The 10,711-nt window shown below is 43.2% G+C and overlaps 1 pseudogene across 1 annotated transcript; it reads right to left on the bottom strand.

Annotated features, from left to right (window-relative positions):
- Positions 1–546: 546 nt before the first annotated feature.
- On the bottom strand, positions 547–8,538 carry LOC124024473 (annotated as a pseudogene). The gene is made up of 7 exons (XR_006836983.1): positions 7,846–8,538; positions 7,319–7,419; positions 7,078–7,126; positions 3,336–3,342; positions 2,840–2,975; positions 1,613–1,779; positions 547–1,417 (listed from the first exon to the last, which is right to left on the bottom strand). The product of XR_006836983.1 is annotated as a methylthioribulose-1-phosphate dehydratase-like (transcript).
- Between the last annotated feature and the right edge of the window lie 2,173 nt (positions 8,539–10,711).

The following is a 10,711-nucleotide window of genomic DNA, read 5'->3' as shown; positions in this document are numbered from 1 at the left end:
ATTCCATTGAATGCTCAAGAGAGAGAATAGACACTTAACAATCTTGTAATAGTTCAGATGGTAGTGATACAGACTGTCTGGTCAGAGTAAGACCAGTCACCTTTAACAGCTCAAATGTTTCTTTGACACCCATTTTAACATGAGACAGGCTCCTCATGTTGCTCTACAACTGCACATGTCAATACGAGAGGCCAATACAAGTGGCGTTATTGTGGAAAGCATAATCTTTAAAAAGAGATTAAATAAACTTAGACCACAAAGAATTTTAAAAAGGAGCTACACGTCATTTGTGAGGCCAGCAAATCTCATCAAATAAAGTCTGTGTCTGTAACACAATGGGTTAGTGTGTGGCTCAGGTCCAGCCAATTTGACAACAACAGCCAGTCTGTCTTTTAAGGACCAATAAGAGGTTTTGGGGGTAAAATATTGTATAACACCATTCTACTATTACTGTAGATAGAGTATATTAAAATACATAGACATTTCTAATGATTGTTTGCAGGACATAAAATGTAGTTTTTGGTACAAAAGCCACTGTGGCAGGAATATTTTTTATTTTTTATTTTAAATCTACCAGCCACACAGATTCTTTTACCAGCCAAAATATTTTCCATAAAATTACACCAACAAAACAAACAGATGAGCAAGCATTGTAATGTTTCTAAAAACAATAAGTGTATTACTAGTAAGAAGTAAAATTGGTATATTCATTAATTTAATTTTTAACCAAAATATCAGAGACAAAAATGTTCACCTGCACCTTTAAGGGAAGGTGGTTACCGTGGCAACGCAAAACAGTATCGTTTCTGCCTGTGAGATTGACTAGTAGAAGCGTGGTCTTCTCTTCACAAGCAGTTGAAACTCAAACATAGAAAAACAACCTAGTTTATGAACAAAACAATGTAAATAGCCAAGAACACACAAGGACAAAGTCTCACTTCAGTAGACTTTCTTTTCAAGTAAATTAGACCAACTTTTATGCCTGTGCACAGCGCTTCTAAAAATGTAATCTTTCACTCAGCTCTTCACGTGCGCACAGTCCCCCAGCCAGGCTGTGTTGCAGAGCGAGGTGGAACAGGCTATATATTACAAGCTATGAAACAAAAACGGCAGAAATATTTTGAAAACAGCAAGTGCAGCATATATGTCACTATAAATGTGATCAAACTTGACTTTCTATATTCACAAATGTGAGTGAAATACTTTCACTGTGAAGTCCTGACCACCCGGTGACATGGCTGGGGAAAAAAATCCACATTTGGCAGGTGTTCATTTTAGGACCTGATAGTTTGCCTCCATTTATTGGGATGGTTGGACATCGTAGTAATGGTTCTCTTCAACGGGTGGTGCTGAAGGATCCATTCCACTCTGCTTCATTTGGACGGCGATGTCAAATAGGTAGTCATAACATTCACACCTGGAACAAGACACGTGGATAACCCACTACCACACAAACCTCTAGAAAGCACCAATGATGCATTTAAAAACAGTGATAAAGTCAGTCTAAATGACACATTCACAGTAATACTTCTACAAACATTACTTTTAGACTATTTATAATTATTCACTTCTATAAAACATTGTGTTACTTCATAATCATTCATTAACTCACATGGTCTTGGCTTTCTCCCAGGACTCCCCCACACGTAGACGCCGTGGCGCCGGACGAGGACCGCACAGGAGTCTGGGTACTGCTCCATGGCCAGCGCCATGCGCTCCTTCAGGTCCTGCTCCTCCGGGGTGTTCTCAATGATGGGGACCACCAGGGTTTCATCATATCTACACACACACACACATCAACGTCAGTGTGTGAGCAGAATGCATAGTCAATAGGGCCACTATCTAAAATCAAGTGTCAGTTTCCTCTGAATGAAAATGTGCCAGAATAGACAGGAGTTACAAGGTAACATCTGGATTCCCACATTCATTTCCATAAGCTGCTGGGGCTGGACTGGTTCAGTACAGACATTCACACTGTAGCACATTGGCTGGTAGCTTAGTGATTAGAGTGTTAGGCCAGTAACCGTAAGATTGCTGAATCGAAACACCCTGAGCTGACAAGGTAAAAATCTGTCATTCTGCCCCTGAGCAAGGCAGTTAACCCACTGTTCCCTGGGTGCCGAAGACGTGGATGTTGATACAGGCAGCCCCCCGCACATCTGATTCAGAGGGGTTGGGTTAAATGTGGAAGACACATTTCAGTTGAATACATTCATTTGGACAACTGACTAGGAAATCTCCTTTCCCATTGAGCACTTATACGGCCGTCGTTGGTGCTGGAGGTGTCCTCGCAACCTGCCCACCCGTAGTTGGTGCTGGAGGTGTGCTCGCAACCTGCCCACCCATAGTTGGTGCTGGAGGTGCCCTCGCAAACCTGCCCACCCATAGTTGGTGCTGGAGGTACCCTCGCAACCTGCTCACCCGTAGTTGGTGCTGGAGGTGCCCTCGCAAACCTGCCCACCCGTAGTTGGTGCTGGAGGTGTGCTCGCAACCTGCCCACCCATAGTTGGTGCTGGAGGTGCCCTCGCAACCTGCCCGCCCGTAGTTGGCGCTGGAGGTGCCCTCGCAAACCTGCCCGCCCGTAGTTGGCGCTGGAAGTGCCCTCGCAAACCTGCCCACCCGTAGTTGGTGCTGGAGGTGTCCTCGCAACCTGCCCACCCGTAGTTGGTGCTGGAGGTGCCCTCGCAACCTGCCCGCCCGTAGTTGGCGCTGGAAGTGCTACCTGTAGTTGGTTCTGGAGGTGTCCTAGCCATGTGCCTACCCGTAGTTGGTTCTGGAGGTGTCCTAGCCATGTGCCTACCTGTAGTTGGTTCTGGAGGTGTCCTAGCCATGTGCCTACCTGTAGTTGGTTCTGGAGGTGCCCTTGCGGATTCCCTTTATCATCTCCTGGTGAGTTATGCGGAATTCCTTGCCAGGATAAAACAGAGTTGCCATGACGGCAGCCTTGGAGTGGGTGTGGATGACGGCCTGCGCCGCTGAGGAACAGGAGGGAGACAGTTAGCATGTTGGCCTATTTCCAGGTCTGTGAATAAAGCTCACCCCTCATAGGCTATCATTCATTAACAGAGAGAGCTCACCCCTCATAGTGTATCATTCATTAACAGAGAGCTCACCCCTCATAGTGTATCAATCATGCACAGAGAAGTCACCTCTCATAGACTATCATTCATTAACAGAGAGCTCACCCCTCATAGTGTATCATTCATTAACAGAGAGAGCTCACCCCTCATAGTGTATCATTCATTAACAGAGAGCTCACCTCTCATAGTGTATCATTCATTAACAGAGAGAGCTCACCCCTCATAGTGTATCATTCATTAACAGAGAGAGCTCACCTCTCATAGTGTATCATTCATTAACAGAGAGCTCACCTCTCATAGTGTATCATTCATTAACAGAGAGCTCACCCCTCATAGTGTATCATTCATTAACAGAGAGCTCACCCCTCATAGTGTATCATTCATTAACAGAGAGCTCACCCCTCATAGTGTATCATTCATTAACAGAGAGCTCACCTCTCATAGTGTATCATTCATTAACAGAGAGCTCACCCCTCATAGTGTATCATTCATTAACAGAGAGCTCACCTCTCATAGTGTATCATTCATTAACAGAGCTCACCTCTCAGTGTATCAATCATGGACAGAGAGCTCACCCCTCATAGTGTATCATTCATTAACAGAGCTCACCTCTCAGTGTATCAATCATTAACAGAGAGCTCACCTCTCATAGACTATCATTCATTAACAGAGAGAGAGCACCCCTCATAATGTATCATTCATTAACAGAGAGCTCACCCCTCATAGTGTATCATTCATTAACAGAGCTCACCTCTCATAGTGTATCAATCATTAACAGAGAGCTCACCTCTCATAGTGTATCAATCATTAACAGAGAGCTCACCCCTCATAGTGTATCATTCATTAACAGAGAGCTCACCCCTCATAGTGTATCATTCATTAACAGAGCTCACCTCTCATAATGTATCATTCATTAACAGAGAGCTCACCCCTCATAGTGTATCATTCATTAACAGAGAGCTCACCCCTCATTGTGTATCATTCATTAACAGAGAGCTCACCTCTCATAGTGTATCATTCATTAACAGAGAGCTCACCCCTCATAGTGTATCATTCATTAACAGAGAGCTCACCCCTCATAGTGTATCATTCATTAACAGAGAGCTCACCTCTCATAGTGTATCATTCATTAACAGAGAGCTCACCTCTCATAGTGTATCATTCATTAACAGAGAGCTCACCTCTCATAGTGTATCAATCATTAACAGAGAGCTCACCTCTCATAGTGTATCATTCATTAACAGAGAGCTCACCTCTCATAGTGTATCATTCATTAACAGAGAGCTCACCTCTCATAGTGTATCATTCATTAACAGAGCTCACCTCTCATGTATCATGTATCATCATTCATTAACAGAGAGCTCACCCTCATAATGTATCATTCATTAACAGAGCTCACCTCTCAGTGTATCAATCATGGACAGAGAGCTCACCCCTCATAGTGTATCATTCATTAACAGAGCTCACCTCTCAGTGTATCAATCATGGACAGAGAGCTCACCCCTCATAGTCTATCATTCATTAACAGAGCTCACCCCTCATAATGTATCATTCATTAACATGGAGAGCTCACCCCTCATAGTGTAAGGCATTCATGAACAGAGGGGTGCACACTCTTCAGGTTCTTCCAGGGGTGGGGAGCTGATCAATCACATCACAGACAAACTGTCATCCTCTCATAGTGTATCAATCATTAAAAACACATCTCCAGAAACTGTCAAACTAGTGTATTATGATATAACAGAGAGCTCACCCCTCACCTCTCTGATATCTCTATGATGATATCATTCATTAACAGAGAGCTCACCTCTCATAGTGTATCAAAACACCAGAGAGCTCACCTCATAGTCTATGATTCATATGAGAGAGCTACCTGTAGTCTCAAATGTATCATTCATTAACAGAGAGCTCACCTGTACCTGTCTCTTAGATGTATCAAAACACCATGGCAAAACTCACCAGCCCTCTCATAGACTATCACCATTAACAGAGAGCTCACCTCTCATAATGATCATTCATTAAAGAGACTCACCCCTGCTCACCTGTATTCATTAACAGAGAGCTCATCTCATGAATGTATCATTCATTAACAGAGAGCTCACCCTCATGTGTATCAATCATGGACAGAGAGCTCTACCTGATCATAGTGAAGGCAAAACACCAGCCCTGCTCACCTGTAGTTCTTCCAGGATGATATGAAGGCAAAACTCTCCTCCACATCACAGACAAACATGCTCACCTGGTCTCTAGGATGAACACACACATAAAAACACATCTCCAGAAACTGTCAAACTAAGTAGTCCAAGTTGGCTCTGATGATATGAAGGCTAAAACACCAGCCCTGCTCACCTGTAGTCTCTGATGATATGAAGGCAAAACACCAGCCCTGCTCACCTGTAGTCTCTATGATGATATGAAGGCAAAACACCAGCCCTGCTCACCTGTAGTCTCTATGATGATATGAAGGCAAAACACCAGCCCTGCTCACCTGTAGTCTCTATGATGATATGAAGGCAAAACACCAGCCCTGCTCACCTGTAGTCTCTATGATGATATGAAGGTAAAACACCAGCCCTGCTCACCTGTAGTCTCTATGAGTGATATGAAGGCTCACCTGCTCTATGATGAACACCAGCCCTGCTCACCTGGTCCCTGTACCCTCTATGATGATATGCAAAACACAGCCCTGACCTGTAGTCTCTATGATGATATGAAAAAACACCAGCCCTGCTCACCTGTAAATCTCTATGATGATATGAAGGCAAAACACCAGCCCTGCTCACCTGTAGTCTCTATGATGATATGAAGGCAAAACACCAGCCCTGCTCACCTGTAGTCTCTATGATGATATGAAGGCAAAACACCAGCCCTGCTCACCTGTAGTCTCTATGATGATATGAAGGCAAAACACCAGCCCTGCTCACCTGTAGTCTCTATGATGATATGAAGGCAAAACACCAGCCCTGCTCACCTGTAGTCTCTATGATGATATGAAGGCAAAACACCAGCCCTGCTCACCTGTAGTCTCTATGATGATATGAAGGCTAAACACCAGCCCTGCTCACCTGTGGTCCTTCTGTAGCTCAGTTGGTAGAGCATGGCGCTTGTAACGCCAGGGTAGTGGGTTCGATCCCCGGGACCACCCATACGTAGAATGTATGCACACATGACTGTAAGTCGCTTTGGATAAAAGCATCTGCTAAATGGCTAAAAATGATGATATGAAGGTAAAACACCAGCCCTGCTCACCTGTAGTCTCTATGATGATATGAAGGCAAAACACCAGCCCTGCTCACCTGTAGTCTCTATGATGATATGAAGGCAAAACACCAGCCCTGCTCACCTGTAGTCTCTATGATGATATGAAGGTAAAACACCAGCCCTGCTCACCTGTAGTCTCTATGATGATATGAAGGCAAAACACCAGCCCTGCTCACCTGTAGTCTCTATGATGATATGAAGGCAAAACACCAGCCCTGCTCACCTGTAGTCTATGATGATATGAAGGCAAAACACCAGCCCTGCTCACCTGTAGTCTATGATGATATGAAGGCAAAACACCAGCCCTGCTCACCTGTAGTCTCTATGATGATATGAAGGCAAAACACCAGCCCTGCTCACCTGTAGTCTCTATGATGATATGAAGGTAAAACACCAGCCCTGCTCACCTGTAGTCTCTATGATGATATGAAGGTAAAACACCAGCCCTGCTCACCTGTAGTCTCTATGATGATATGAAGGCAAAACACCAGCCCTGCTCACCTGTAGTCTCTATGATGATATGAAGGCAAAACATCAGCCCTGCTCACCTGTAGTCTCTATGATGATATGAAGGCAAAACACCAGCCCTGCTCACCTGTAGTCTCTATGATGATATGAAGGCAAAACACCAGCCCTGCTCACCTGTAGTCTCTATGATGATATGAAGGCAAAACACCAGCCCTGCTCACCTGTAGTCTCTATGATGATATGAAGGCAAAACACCAGCCCTGCTCACCTGTAGTCTCTCCTTCTGCACTCCAGACGGGGCAATGTAGATCTGATCTCTTGGTACAACAAAATGGGGAGATAGAGAGAGAAAATATATTTATTTATTTATTCATCACTCACTCACTCACTCACTCACTCACTCACTCACTCACTCACTCACTCACTCACTCACTCACTCACTCACTCACTCACGTATGAGGTTTTGAATTTTTAAAATGATTCAACAATATTAAAGTCAGAGCACTTACCCACGTCTCAAACTTAGCCCTCCCCCTGTCCCAGTAACCCAGCCGAGTTGGTAGAAAAGACGACATAACTCTGGGATGAGAAGCCGTGGATGTTCCTTGTCCTGAAACAAGGTGATGGGGAAACACTACATTACCCAGACACCATAATGGCTCATCATTTACCTTCAGGTGCTTGTGCAAATTATGAATGTTGTGAGATGTGGCCACATCCATTTACCTCTTCTCACTCTTTCTGGGTCTTAAACTGGAGCTGTGTGTTCTCTCTCTCACCCTCTCCCTGTTGAAGTCCCCCTGTCGTTTCTCTCTAGCTCTCTGGCTTTGGACTCCTCAAAATATCTTCCTCCGACTTCCCTCATCGCTTCTATTGTCCTTAGATTCTTGCTCTACTCACTGTCCAGCCTACAAGTTAAGGTGTGAATCTAGCTCGTTACTTGTTTGCCATTTCAGATTGCAAGACTTGTTTTAAATGTGTTAGCCAGCCTAGCTAGATAACCTACAACGTTTAGCAGTCGTTCTAAAGCACATACCTGAGACTCTGTCGACTCGGAACCATTTTCCTTGTCATCATTGGTGGCATCACAAACAGATGTCATTTTATTTTGGATAGATGCAGAACGAACTGCTTTTTCAACTGGTGGAACCAGATTCTTCTTGCAAGTTCTCTCTTTTTCACCCGGTGGAACCAGAGTCTTCTTGCGCCCACGTCCTGGGAGGTTGACTACAACTCCATGGACAGCATGCTTCCTGATAACATTACGAACTGTGGAAACAGCAATGCCAAGGTCTCGGGAGATGGACTTGTAACCTTGCTTAAGGCCATGTTTGGTTATAATCAAATTCCTTACATCCTCAGACAGTTCTTTCCCCTTCGCCATGTTCACAGTGGTAACGTTATAATGAAGCAGAATATCCTGTTCTCTTTTCAACACGATTTGAATGGCTGTTTTTACCTTGTAAAAAGACCTGCAACTTACCACAGTACACGTGTGAACACGTTTTTGATTTTAAATGTATATTTGAAGACGTATTGAATTATTTAAAATAGACGTACAAGGGTGCCAATACACTAGAGCGCAACTGTAACAGGCTGGCCAAAAAGCAAACTAGATAACTTTAACATGCGACGTTATTCCTCCTAAACGAAATCTAAAACAACATATCGTTTAAATACAATATTTCGCCACATGTTTAAATGGAACAATTCAGTTTTATCGCATTTTAAATACCTTTGTGTGTTTGTTTGAAAGCAGAGGTGTCGTCATTAGTGCGACAGGATATAGTAAGGACCTCCAGATCTCTTGTACGTGGCCTTGTATTGTGCCTGAAGACAATTATCGAATAATCGCAGAGGTCTTTGATAATCGGCAAAAATAAGATGAAACAATTCGTAGCAATTCAAAATCAAACGTGTTTTATTATTTGTTCATATTTTTGTTTGAAGATGTATATCCTATATCAGGGTAACTTCAACCTGGAGAGGGTGTTGCACAAGTATGCCTAACAAGCACCAGGTGGTAGCAGAGCCCAAATAAATTAAACCAAATTTATGGTAACGACAGGTACTTTTTTCTTGTCTAGTCATGAAAAGTGGTCCCTCTCTTCCCAACTAGAGTCACCAATTTACATCATGGTGCTTGCAGGCTGCAGTCTAATTACAGTGTAGATGCCTACTAGTACATTATATTATTATATTATATTTGAGTCATTTAGCAAATGCTCTTATCCAGAGCGACTTACAGTTAGTGCATTCAAGAGACCCGAGCTGGCAGAACAGAGTGCTTGGGTTAAGGTGTAGGGTTTGAGCATAGCCTGAAGTGGCAGTTCCTTAGTGCTGTTCCGTAGATAAGTACCATGGTCTTGTAGTGGATGTGAGCTCCGACTGGAAGCCAGTGGAGTGTGTGGAGGAGCAGAGTGACATGAGGGAACTTTGGATGGTTGAAAACCAGGCGGGCTGCAGTGTTATGTTACTGTATCTATCAGCATTTGAAAGGATAGTGTGGCTGTGACATGAACTCTTCATAACAAACATTTAGTCCTGCAACCTGAAACGTGACCATTAGGCCTTTAATATAATGTTGGTTTACAACCTTGTTGTAGGTCTATCCATCCCAGGGGAGGGATGTTTCCTTGGGACAGCTTTACTTCACCAAAGTCCTTATTAGATACATTGTTTTATAATTGACAGATGACCATGTTCGTTATCAAGAAACATTTTCCACAAGCTTGCCTTTTACTTAGTGTTTTTTGGACTGACAGTGTGTAGGATATCATAGGGAGGTAGCCTATAGATGGCTGGGGTGAAAAGTGGAGGGGTAAGTCCAGGCCAATAGGGATTTCTAGGTTCTCGTCAGACAGGATCAAATGCCTTGTGTTGACAGAAGTGCCGGGGACATGTGACAGGCATTGGATCGTTGCATGCTGAAGGCTTAGGCCTTCACTTAGGGAGTGGATATTTAAAGGCATGGTAACAGGCACATTCACCAAAGCTGAGTTTACTGACAACAACAGATATGACTGATTTAGACACAGTCTTAATGTATACTATGGTGATACTATGGTGATACTACGGTGATACTATGGTGATACTATGGTGATACTATGGTGATACTACTGTGATACTATGGTGATACTACGGTGATACTATGGTGATACTATGGTGATACTACTGTGATACTATGGTGATACTATGGTGATACTATGGTGATACTATGGTGACACTATGGTGATACTACTGTGATACTATGGTGATACTATGGTGATACTATGGTGATACTACTGTGATACTATGGTGATACTATGGTGATACTATGGTGATACTATGGTGATACTACTGTGATACTACTGTGATACTATGGTGATACTATGGTGATACTATGGTGATACTATGGTGATACTATGGTGATACTACGGTGATACTATGGTGATACTACGGTGATACTATGGTGATACTATGGTGATACTATGGTGATACTACGGTGATACTATGGTGATACTATGGTGATACTATGGTGATACTATGGTGATACTACGGTGATACTATGGTGATACTATGGTGATACTATGGTGATACTACTGTGATACTATGGTGATACTATGGTGATACTACGGTGATACTATGGTGATACTATGGTGTTACTACGGGGATAGTATGGTGATACATTCTTTTGGAGAGATTGGAAACCCAAATTGGTCTACACGGACATGTTCTGGCCTGGTTTAGGTCTTATCTGTCGGAAAGATATCAGTTTGTCTCTGTGAATGGTTTATCCTCTGACAAATCAACTGTACATTTCGGTGTTCCTCAAGGTTCTGTTTTAGGACCACTATTGTTTTCACTATATATTTTACCTCTTGGGGATGTTATTCGAAAACATAATGTAAACTTTCACTGCT

This window comes from Oncorhynchus gorbuscha, unplaced genomic scaffold, assembly GCF_021184085.1.
Source record: "Oncorhynchus gorbuscha isolate QuinsamMale2020 ecotype Even-year unplaced genomic scaffold, OgorEven_v1.0 Un_scaffold_1869, whole genome shotgun sequence".
NCBI classification, from domain to species: domain Eukaryota; kingdom Metazoa; phylum Chordata; class Actinopteri; order Salmoniformes; family Salmonidae; genus Oncorhynchus; species Oncorhynchus gorbuscha.
The sequence above is the reverse complement of the archived record's forward strand: the minus strand, read 5'-3'. Positions and strand labels throughout refer to the sequence as shown.